This window comes from Tiliqua scincoides, chromosome 4, assembly GCF_035046505.1.
Source record: "Tiliqua scincoides isolate rTilSci1 chromosome 4, rTilSci1.hap2, whole genome shotgun sequence".
NCBI lineage: Eukaryota > Metazoa > Chordata > Lepidosauria > Squamata > Scincidae > Tiliqua > Tiliqua scincoides.
Window position 1 is genome coordinate 142,411,609 of NC_089824.1, and position 10,807 is coordinate 142,422,415.

Here is a 10,807-nt window from a genome sequence, read left to right on the forward strand (position 1 = left end):
ACAGTAATTTCTGTTATGAATTGCTTAGCAGTTTGTGGATCATGTTCTACATATGTCAGTTGTTATATATGTATTCATTATTTCCTATTTATTTATATTCGTACAATCCCACTGGCTTCAGAAGAAACACCAGGACAGATGAAAAGAGGGTCAGGCATTATTATTATTACAAGCGTGCCCCCATATCCATAGGGGTTCAGTTCTGGAACCCCCTGCAGATACATTAATCTGCGGATATGGGGGGGACGCCACCCACCCTCTGGAAGTGCGGGGAGCTCTGCTCCCCTTGCTATTAGAAGGTCTTCTGAGCCCAGCAGAGGCTGCACATGTCCACCCACAACCTCTGCTGGGCTCAGAATGACTGTAAGAAGCAAAAAAAGCTACCTCTGGGGCTTCCCCTGGCCTCCTTACGCCTTATAAGGTATTAAAAACATCACTTTCGGTTTTCACAAAAAACCGGAAATAGCCTTTTTTTTTTTTTTTTTTTTACTATTTACAGTCATTCTGAGCCCGTCAAAAGGATCCTTTACCAGGAGGTGGGCTCAGATGACCCTCTGGAGGACCCCGCGAATTCGTTCTGCAGGGTCCACAGATACGGTTCCCCTGTATTATTATTATTATTATTATTATTATTATTATTATTATTATTATTATTATTATTATTATTGTCCTAGCTCCAAATATTATCTGCACATAAATACAGAGTAGAATATTTAAGAAGTTCATTTTTAAAAGAAAACCTTGGTGCTGGTTATTGTGTTGATAAATGTGCATCCATTTTATAGGCCCAGAAATGGATTGACTGAAGTGTACAGGCAAACAAAGGCAGATCTAAGGTTCTTTGTGGAAAACAATGTATTACTATAATAAACATAGAGGTTCAACATTCTTTACACAATTTTTGTGTTTGCTTCTCTGCTTTTCCTGCAGCGTCTCTGACATTAGGAAACAAAATGAAAATTGAACTGTACATTTTTCATGTAACAAGGGAGCTCCTGAAATAGATTTTTAGATATAAAACTAAGCAACACCAGCCAGTGCAGTAGAGAAGCAAATTCATTACCTTACAAAATTGTCTTGGCAATGATAATTCTCCACTCGGCAGAATAGATAAAAGCTGGCAGGCAGACTGTACACAAATGATATCTAAACCATTGTGTCTTTTTAAAAAAAAATAAAAATTTGTTGCCTTTCCTCATGGGAAATATCAGTGTTAAAAACGAAGAGATCCCCAGAATGAACTGAAAGAGCTGAAAAAGTGGAAAGCTTTCTTGGGCAGGGTTTGTTGTATATAAGAGAAAGAATAATCAAGCGAGAATAGGTTGTATTCAGTTTGGAACTGTATGACAAGAAACAGGCGTTACAAAATTACCTGCTACAACAAGAGTTGTTCTAAGGGACAAAACTAGATGTGACTTTAATTACATTGGTTGGCAACCTTCAGCCTCGAAAGACTATGGTATAAACCTACAGCACCCAGTATTCCCAGGCGGTCTCCCATCCAAGTACTAACCAGGCCTGACCCTGCTTAGCTTCCGAGATCAGACAAGATCAGGCATGTGCAGGGTAACAGTTGCTGTTACAGACCCTGGTTTGGTTGCATTTACTTCTGTTAAATAGCATGTATAATGGGGGCAATCTGGATCAAAATCATGGGGGTGAAGAGAGGCTAACAGCCTGCAGGCTATAAGCCCTGATCTGGATAATTCCCCCCATTTATGCTATTGGGGTAGTCGAGCAGCTCAATCCTATGCTGCCCACCAACACTATAGTACAGTGGTGTTGAAATAGCTGCCACTGTATATTGTGAGACAGGAGAAGCAGCCAGCGATCTCCTCGGGGTAAGGGAGCATCCGTTCCCTTTCTCCATGTAGTGCCCTCACAGCCCCTATGGGTCTATTTGGAAATCACTGGTGCAGATCTGAGCAGCCTGTGTAGGGCTTTCAGGTGTGGAGGTGATAGGATCTGGCAGCAGCCTCTGTTGCCATCCCCGCCCCCTTCCAGATCTGCTCTGCTCTAGGCCACCCTTCCCTCATCCAGTTTCACCCCTCCCTGCCTTCCCCCTGCCCAGGAATGCCTTCCTGTCACCCAGCAGGGAACTTATTGTTGGTGGTGACTCTCCGTGGTCATCCCTCTGGTATGGAGGTCTAGTGCCCACTGGTGCTGGCTCCCCTGCCAGCACCTCTCCCTTCTCAGCCGCCACAACATGCCTTACAGCACATTTGCAACAGTCATTATTAGGACAGTGTGCAGACTGCTAGCACTGTCCCAGCACAGGATCAGCCCCTCAATGTCTTCCTGCCCATGCCTCAATTCAAACCACCTTTGCATGCTATGCATGCTAACTCCAGAGGCTGACCAGTGCACTTTTGTCTGCAAAAGTTGGGTCCCATGCCAGATATAACAGCTGAAGATAGCTTGGGTACATCTCTGTACCTGGGTGCAATTATTGTTAGTCTGTATCTGGACATAATTATCCAGTGGCAGACCTCCCCAGCTTCACGCCCCAGGGCAAAGGTCCAAGATGGCGCTCCCCGTGGAATGCTGCCATCCCCCCCCCACGCCAATCCACCCCTCCCCACTCACCTGAGCCTCACGGAGCCTCACGTGACTGTAGGCTGTATTGGGGAAGCTTCCTAAAGCTTCCCCAAGGCTTTAAACTGTACTTCTGATAAAATGAAAGTGCAGTTTCCAACCCCATAGGGAGTCTCAGAGAGGCTTCCACAGGGTCCTAAAGGCTCGTGCCTAGGGCATTTGCCCCATCGTCCATAATGGGAGGGCTGCCACTGTAATTATCCACACGTTCTATTCAATGCAGGTACAATCTATTAAGAGTGTACATAGATTGTTGCTGTCAAGGTGGATCCAAGTACAGTCATTCACATGGAAGCTTGTACTCACGGCACATCTGGGTGCAGCATAACACGTGGAAAGCTACCATTTTGTAGTCTACCATTTTGTCCGCCAGCTGTCTGGCAAGCTTTATTCTTGTACAAAGCTAGATTTCTGAAAGAGCAATTTGCCCTTACAGCTTTCAATAACACGCAAGAGAAATCACCCTTAGAATAAAAATTGGGACCACATTTATAAAGAAATTAACAACCCAACCACTTCTCCGCATAACATACAAACACACCAAAATGGGATATACCACATGCTATGGGGGGGGGGGCACAGATTGGGAGGCTTGGGAAAGATAAGGGAGAATATCTTCCCTTAGCTCCCCATAAGCCTCCTGATCAGCAAAGAGTCTCCTCAGACCTCGGCCAAATCTTTGGCTGGTGCAAGTCTGAGGAGAGAAAGAGTTGGAGATGCAAAATAAGCCACCCACCAGAGCCAATCAGAAGGGCAGCAAAACAATTCCAAAAGGCAATCAACTAGTCCAGTGGTGAAACTAATGAATGTGTAGCCCGGTGCAGAGCTCAAAATGATGCCCCAGAAGTGATGTCACAACCGGAAGTTACATCACGCCCGGGGGTTTTTAAAAGTGCAAATTGGGGGGGGGGGAACATACCTCCTCCCCCCTGCAGTTCACCACTCACTTGATATGCCACCTCCCCGCAGCCAGTAGCATAGCAAAGGTATCTATCTGCTACCTGGGATCAAAGAAGATTTTGCACACCCCCCCACACACAACAAAAATCAAATTTAAGTAAGTAAGTAAGTAAGTAAGTAAGTAAGTAAGTAAGTAAGTAAATAAATAAATAAATAAATAAATAAATAAAAAGTGTGCCCCTTATTGGTTAGAGACACTGTGTTGGGGTGAAGAGGGACTGTTATTCTCTCCCTGCTAATTATAAAACAAGCACCACTTGAAAAAGTGCCTTTTTACGAGTTAGCAGCACTAGCTGTATTATGATACATGGAAATGAGAGCTGACTCTTATTAACACCTTATTGGTTCCATGCTGTTTCATAATAACATCTCCTTGGCTGTCAGAACAATCAGTCTCTTAGGTCAGTTTTGAGTTAAAGAAATTCACTTTTTGTTCCTTAAGAGAGTTGTGTTTTCATTTTCTGATTAATTGACCATAACTTTTGATAGAATAGACATATTCTAATGTGGTTGGTTTCGTTGCATTCTGCAGTAAATTATCTTTCCAATGATATATAACATGATGGTATTATTCTTACATACCAAGTTTTTCACAATTTTGGCCACACTCTCAGTTTGTTGCCCCCCTAAAGCTTGTTGCCCGGTGCTATCCTCTGCACCCCCTTAGCTACGCCACTGAACTAGTCTCAGACTACTCAAGGGTGGGTTGTTGGATGCTGAAACTTGGGGCATACCAAGCAAAGAGGGAGCAGGTGACCAAAAGCTAACGTCAAACCCTCTCCTCTACAAACACGCAACGGAGTGTCGAGATCAGCCCACCTTGCCACATGTGGCAGTGGAACAGGGCAAGAATGCCCAAATGGACAGTGGCATTCCCAAGGGAAGAAAACACACATACTTCTACAGTAAAGAGACTGCCTGAAGTTTGCTTTTTGGTAGAGAAATTGTCATAGAAAACTTCGGTGAGACTACAAGGGGTTGTTTTGTTATCTAGACAAGTTATATCTCTCAGTTCTGTAATGGTGTGCTTGAATGCACCTTACTTACAGACCTTTACTTCTTAATTCAAACACCCACTGAGTCTATCTTCACTTTACTATAGAAAGAGAATGTTCCTGGTTAAAATGGACTGATTGGTTTGTGTTCTTCAACCTTTTTCTTCTGGTGTGAGAGGCTCAGACAATTTCCATCTCCATTTACCACCCTGTGCTTTGGTTACACTGATAAACAAGAAAGAACTTGATATGCAGGGAAGGTTGTTGGGTTGCATTGTTCAAGGAGATAAAACTCTGGGGAGATTTTCTTCCACTGGGCCACTTTGGATGTTAATCAGTTGTTCCTTGTGAATCAGTCTGAGCAACCCCTGAGCCGCTTGGCCTGCTCCATGGGAGGCAAATGATTAATGTCTGAATTGGCCAAAGTTAACAACCAATAAACATCCTAAGGACAAATGTAACAGTGAGAATGTCAGAAGTGACAACATAATTGAGAAGAATGGATTTGACTACACACCTAAATCCTGAGGTCTGATACCATAAAGAAAGCACTGCTGAATCTCATTGGGTCTTTGCTGATAATTGTGGTTCGTTGTACTTAAAACATGATGGTGGTCCATCCAATAAAATCCCATTTTCAAAAAAATATTGACTTGCAAAACTGTGCATTCCTCCTGTGTAAATATGGTCTATGTAGCAAACGGTCTGCTGCCTAGAGAGAAACGAGGAACCATTCAGATCACTGAACCTCTTCTGAGCATTTCACTATTTTTAGAACTGAACTTGTGTTGAACCATCGTCCGGGTTATAAAATATTCTGGTAACCTGAAAACACAGCATGTTTCTGCCTTTCTTGGGGTCTGAATGAAATCAGAGATGATAGTCTGGAAGCCGAGCTAAGAGCATTCTCGGAGCAGTTACAGTTGGGTGAGGGCTAAAAGTGCATTCAAAGTAACCATGTACTTCAGAGATTCATAACCCATTTTGCAGGCACCTGGAGCCCGAGTCTATGTGTGCGATAAGAGGTCATGCCATCACAGCAGACAATGTCATTATGAGCACATTCTGCGTGACACTTTGGCCCCAATCCTATGGGAGTTTTATGCTGCCAGAACTAGCATTCCAGCAGCATAAAACCCTTTGCAGCAGTGCTAAAGTCGGAGCACTGTTGTGAGCTTCCGGGTTGCTGCTGCAAATGGACAGCAGCATGGCACATGCAGTAGCAGCTCATAAGAATATTAGAACATGCGTAACAAGAGCCCCACTGGATCAGGCCAAAGGCCCATCTAGTCCAGTTTCCTGTATCTCACAGTGGCCCACCAGTGGCCCTAGGAAGCACACAAGACAACAAGATACCGGCATCTTGTTTCCACTCCCTTGCCTCCACTGGTGCTGGTAAATTGGTGTTGGAATTATGTTGTGGGCAGAATGGGGAAGGCAGGGGAAGTTTCCGGGTGGATTGGGGGAGGGCAGGGGGTGAATCTCAGTGGCATCAGCATGTGTCAAATTCCACCTACTCTTTTCCAGGCTGCCCTACCCATTTTCTTTTCTCAGCATACAATAGCAAAATGGCTGGCGAAGGTTCAAGGAGATCCGTAGGCTAAAGTGCTGTACCAGGGGATAAGTAAAAAATATTTACTAAATGTATTGTCAAATATTTTTAAGTACATCCTGTTGGCTGTCTGATCACCTGACCCACCACTGAATGCGGCTCATGCTCCATCCAATGGGCGATAATTCTATTGCAAGCCTTGCCCGAACCTAACTAATTCATCCTTGAAGTACTGGTATGTCCTTATTTGAGCTCATTGCTTGTACATCATAGGCATAACATAGGCACAAGTAAGTACCTTACTATGAATATTACCACTAACCAATTCCCCGCCTTGTTCTTGTCAAGGTGCATCAGAAAACAACAGAAAGAGAGAAGGGGAAAACTCTTAGATACATGAAGACACAAGGAGAAGCTTGGCCACATTTAATTGCCTCCCATTCTTCATAGGAAACAGTGCCTAAGGAGAATATGCTGAAACGGCTCCTTCTCAATACATTGGAATATCGGCGTCAACTCCACTGACTGATCACTTGCTGTATTGTTTGGCAATCTATAAGGTTTGGTGAGCTACAGCAATATAGCTTTATAGAATTCATGAAACAGGCTCAAGTTCACAGAAAACATATGCCACAATAAACAATTTAGTCTCTAGGGTGATATAGCAGTGGTACCCAAACTTACTGCGGTCATGGCAACCTGCTGTCACCGTGCCCTGTCATGACAGTCTGGTCCAGAAAGAGAGTCTGGTCCAGCAAGAAGCTGGCAGAACATACCAAGATCCAGGTCTACAGAGCTTGCGTCCTGAGTACACTTCTGTACTGCAGCGAGTCATGGACTCTTCGCTCACAACGGGAGAGGAAACCGAACGCTTTCCACATGTGCTGCCTCCGACACATTCTCGGCATCACCTGGCAGGACAAAGTTCCAAACAACACAGTCCTGGAACGAGCTGGAATCCCTAGCATGTATGCACTGCTGAAACAGAGACACCTGCATTGGCTTGGACATGTTGTGAGAATGGATGATGGCCAGATCCCAAAGGATCTCCTCTATGGAGAACTCGTGCAAGGAAAGCGCCCTACAGGTAGACCACAGCTGCGATACAAGGACATCTGCAAGAGGGATCTGAAGGCCTTAGGAGTGGACCTCAACAGGTGGGAAACCCTGGCCTCTGAGCGGCCCGCTTGGAGGCAGGCTGTGCAGCATGGCCTTTCCCAGTTTGAAGAGACACTTGGGCAACAGTCTGAGGCAAAGAGGCAAAGAAGGAAGGCCCATAGCCAGGGAGACAGACCAGGGACAGACTGCACTTGCTCCCAGTGTGGAAGGGATTGTCACTCCTGAATTGGCCTTTTCAGCCACACTAGACGCTGTTCCAGAACCACCTTTCAGAGCGCAATACCATAGTCTTTCGAGACTGAAGGTTGCCAACAACATGCCCGGTTCTTTCAAGTGCTGCTCTTCCAGATTTCCTGCAATTCAAGGTAGCTGTGCCTGGGAGAGCGGGCACATCCCATGACATCCTTGTTAGTTTGCCATGGTGTCCTTGGGTCCCATGGCACACAGTTTGGGAACCACTCTTGGTACAGGGGCCTTTGTGGCTGTTACATAATACAGCAATATCAATTCAAAATGCCTATTGACAAATGTGAGGAGGCAAGAGAAAAACAGTTTGCTGGAGGAGATGGTGAACAACAAAGAACATCCCACAGGAAATGTGTGTCGGAGAGCTTACCATAGCACTCCCCAATTTTTTATCCCGCTCTGATATCACCTTCTTCACTTTACATCTGATACTTTAGAACTTACAAAGAAACTGAGCCATATAACAAGAACATAAGCTTATTTTCTTCCCTAAGTACATGTGCACACACAAATTCACTGTTATTCCACGTAACGTTTGAAAGATATCTTTGAAAATAATTATCTTAAAGTAACATTACATTCCTTTAACCCAGTGGTATTCAAACTTGGGCGTTGCAACACCCCAGCCTGTGGGTCCTGGCCTCTGCCTCCTTAAGGGGTGGGGGCAGCGAGGAGACAGGCGGAAGGCAGCAGGGAGGAAGTGAAGGATAATGAAGAATAACTTCAAGGGGGCTGCAGGGACTTGGGTGCACTTGCCCAAGCCTCCTGCAGCCTCCTGGAGGTGCGGGGAGCCCTGTGCAACCTTCAGCAGGGCTCCCCAGGTCAGAAAAAGTGACAGCGGAGCGATTGCATCCCGCTCCGCAAAACTGGAAGCGGAGCACAATCGCTCTGTTTTCCCTTCTGATGGGGCTGCAGGGACTGGGTTTGCGGAGGCAGAGCAGATCGCTCCACTCTCCCTTTCCCTGACCTGGGGCGCCCTGCAGATGCTAGCACAGGGCTCCCCACACACAGGGATGGCTGCTGCAGGGACTGGTGAGTGCATCCCAGTCCCTGCAGCCCCCTGAGCGAGGTGATCCTGGGGATCACGTCGCTGCCTTCTCTCTGCCCCTGCTGCCTCCACCCCCCCCCCCCCGCAAAGACTTACTACGGGTTTCAAACTCCCGGAGTGTTTGAAAACCACAGCTTTAACCCATTGAAACAAAGAGACAACCAAATGGCCCTCATTTATTATTATTTAGGGCCCAATCCTAAAGTGTGTGTGCCAGTTCACCATTGGAGCACATGGAGCAGTGGTGGAGCACTGGTGCTAGCCCAGTGGAGCACCCGACCTCCGCCACTTGGCTGTTGTGTAGACCATCAGGCAGCAGAGATAGGTGGGGACATGGGGGGAGGTGAGGAGGAGGCATTATGGGTCCGGAGGAGGCAGAGGCAGGTTGGGGAGGGCGGGAAGGAGGCATGCTGGGGAGGGAGTAGGGGGAGGGAGCAGGGCGGGAGGGAGGTGGGACTGGTGGAGTTTTGCGTCACTACTTGCTTTACCTGGGAGAAGGGAACAAAAGTCCCCTTCTTCCGAGGAGGCAGCAGCGGCTGTCTGGGGCACACTGGATACAGCGGCAAGCCATTTTTGGCTCCTCTGCAGCTCTGTCTGTCGGGCAGCTCAGGACTGGGCCACTCTTTATTTCAAGAACTATATCCTAAACTCCTGAGACTTAGGGCAGCTTACAGTGTACTGTATAAGATTAAAAACAATACAATTTATATATTTTTACAAGCAGCAATTAAAACTCAAAAGAAGTGAGAGCAAGACTAGGTAACTTAAGGGGGAGGGGAAAAAAGTGAAGGATAACTACATTCAGGATTAAGCAAAGCCAAAGAAAGCAGGGAGAAGAACTGAGAAGAGGACAGAGTCGAACTATCCTTAGGAGCAAAGGGAAGTAGAGAGAAAGTTACCCTAGCTGACTGGGGGCCCCTGCAAGTGAGATTAGATGAGACTATATACAACCCACTTTGGTCAACACGAATCCAGTACTGAGATTGACCCACCATGTCAGTTGAGTCTTGCAATACCAGAGAGTTGGCAACCTTCAGTCTCGAAAGACTATGGTATCGCGCTCTGAATGGTGGTTCTGGAACAGCGTCTAGTGTGGCTGAAAAGGCCAATTCGGGAGTGACAATCCCTTCCACACTGGGAGCAAGTGCAGTCTGGCCCTGGTCTGTCTCCCTGGCTATGGGCCTTCCTTCTTTGCCTCTTTGCCTCAGACTGTTGCCCAAGTGTCTCTTCAAACTGGGAAAGGCCATGCTGCACAGCCTGCCTCCAAGCAGGCCGCTCAGAGGCCAGGGTCTCCCACCTGTTGAGGTCCACTCCTAAGGCCTTCAGATCCCTCTTGCAGATGTCCTTGTATTGCAGCTGTGGTCTACCTGTAGGGCGCTTTCCCTGCACGAGTTTTCCATAGAGGAGATCCTTTGGGATCCGGCCATCATCCATTCTCAGGACATGACCGAGCCAACGCAGGCATCTCTGTTTCACCAGTGCATACATGCTAGGGATTCCAGGTCATTCCAGGGTTTGGAACTTTGTCCTGCCAGGTGATGCTGAGGATGCGTCGGAGGCAGCGCATGTGGAAAGCGTTCAATTTCCTCTCCTGTTGTGAGCGAAGAGTCCATGACTCGCTGCAGTACAGAAGTGTACTCAAGACGCAAGCTCTGTAGACCTGGATCTTGGTATGTTCTGTCAGCTCCTTGTTGGACCAGACTCTCTTTGTGAGTCTGGAAAACGTGGTAGCTGCTTTACCGATGCGTTTGTTTAGCTCGGTATCGAGAGAAGGAGTGTCGGAGATCATTGAGCCAAGGTACACAAAGTCATGGACACCAAGGAGAATCTGGCTATGCTGGGTGTTTACCTGTGGGATAACTAACCTGATATAGAGATCAGTGACTACCAGATGAACCCAAGAATGGGCTGGACCACAGAGGTGGGTGATGATAGGTAGGAATGACCCCCCCCCCAGTTCTACCACCTGACAGAGCCATTTCAGCACTCCTCCTGAATGGGCCCAGCTCCAACAAACAGCTTTTGGGTAGACTCTACTGTTCAAAAGAAAGTTTAAAAAGTTTTCGTTTTTTTATTAAATCTACAAAATGATGCAAGCTTCTTGCATGTATCAAAGCAAGTTTTGGGAAATTGGCAAGGGATTACACCTTTGTAGCACTGCAGAATTGAATTAAGAATCAGGTCCATTGTTTCTTTGCAACATGGCAGTTTTATTTCCCTGTGATGTCTTGCTCTGTTTTGTATCAATACACTAAAGCAATTTATTGTAATACAAGTACAGCAGTTGGATAA

General features: G+C 46.4%; 1 pseudogene; it reads right to left on the minus strand.

Moving 5' to 3' along the window:
* Nucleotides 1–1,464: 1,464 nt before the first annotated feature.
* Nucleotides 1,465–1,581, minus strand: LOC136650126 (5S ribosomal RNA; annotated as a pseudogene).
* Between the last annotated feature and the right edge of the window lie 9,226 nt (nucleotides 1,582–10,807).